The following is a 1,562-nucleotide window of genomic DNA, read 5'->3' on the forward strand; positions in this document are numbered from 1 at the left end:
ATAAATATATTAAGTACTTGCAAAAGAATCTTAAATTTAAATCCACTTAAATTTTGAATCTGCTTCTGAATAATTAAGTGCAAAGTTTCAGTCACTTGAAAAATAAATCATGCATTGCAATATCCGTCTCTCTCTCTCTCTCTCTCTCTCTATATATATATATATATATATATATATATATATATATGCTTTGCTAAAATTTCATTGAATCTAACTCGAGGATGATAATAATTAAGAGATAATGATGCAAATTTAACTGCTAAGTGCTATCATTTGTTTTTACAATTCGTTTAAAAACTTTGAGAAAATGCTCTCAAATATATCTAAATTTTGGCGATATTTGTGTAATATGCCTGAATTTTGCAGGAGTCTTATATACGCCCTAGAAATTTGTGGGAGTCCTATGACCTACTTAGACTATTTATTAGCATATTTTATTACCTACATTGGCAAGGATTCTTAGAATTTATAATAGGTAAGATTTTCAAATATTTTATTTTTATATTTAAAATATAAATAAGAAAAGAGTAAAATAGGGTAATTTCGACTCTAATTATTTTCTATCAAAAATAAAAAGGATCTTTATTTCCCTCTAAAGATCTCCATCTTCATCTCCTTCCATCTTACTCTTAATTTCAAGCCCTTAAAAATAAGGTTAAAGAGTAAAATGACATTTCAAGTTTAAATTTGAGGTTTATTTTTTTCGTGAGAAATTATTGTCTAGAATTAATTATAAAATATGTTTAAGACAAAATCAATGTTTTGAATGAAATCAAAATTTTCTCTAAGTTGATCTAACAACATGACAGTTTTAGGAATTCTACAATATTCGCTCGTTCTTTTTTCTCTAATAGATGATCAGAACCTCATAAGGGTTCGAGTCCTACTCCGAGGTTCTTGAACCTTGCACACCTCTATTGCCATTACAAAATTTTTAAGGAACTAAGATTCATCCTTTCCTCAAACTTTTTGGAAAGAGTGCATTCATTGTTCTCTTGAGAAACCTAAAATGGAATCAATTCAAGAACCAATCACAAAAAGTCTTTTTCACTAATTGAGATTTATCGTATTTTAAGAGCCTTAGTAAAGCTATTGGAAGTGACACAAAATTTTTTTCATAAAGAATTACCTTTGAAAAAAAAGAAAAAGAAAATTACCATAAACAAAAACTTGACTATTTCTATTATAAACTTTTTACAGTTTTTTTATCTAAGCAAAAATTTTCAAAAGTGTTTATAAACAGTTTTCAAATTTACCTAAATCTCTCAAAAATTCTTAGAAGTCATATTTAACTTAGAAGCATTTAAAATAAAGTAGATAAGCCAATCTAAATCAGTTCCAAAGCACAATAGAGTAGATAATTAGTTTTTTCTAATGGAGAAGTAGGTACAAAATTGGAACTTGAGGGAGGCACGTTTGGTCCAGATTTGGAAACCCTTTGTCTGGCGTCAGTCATGACCATGTTAGTAAGTATCTTCACGTATTCGATCCTCCTTTTTTATTTTCTTCAGATTTTGGCTTCCATAGCTACTGATTGATAGCTATTGTTTGTTTTTTTTCTT

The sequence above is a fragment of the Capsicum annuum genome, chromosome 4, assembly GCF_002878395.1.
Source record: "Capsicum annuum cultivar UCD-10X-F1 chromosome 4, UCD10Xv1.1, whole genome shotgun sequence".
Classification (NCBI taxonomy): Eukaryota; Viridiplantae; Streptophyta; class Magnoliopsida; order Solanales; family Solanaceae; genus Capsicum; species Capsicum annuum.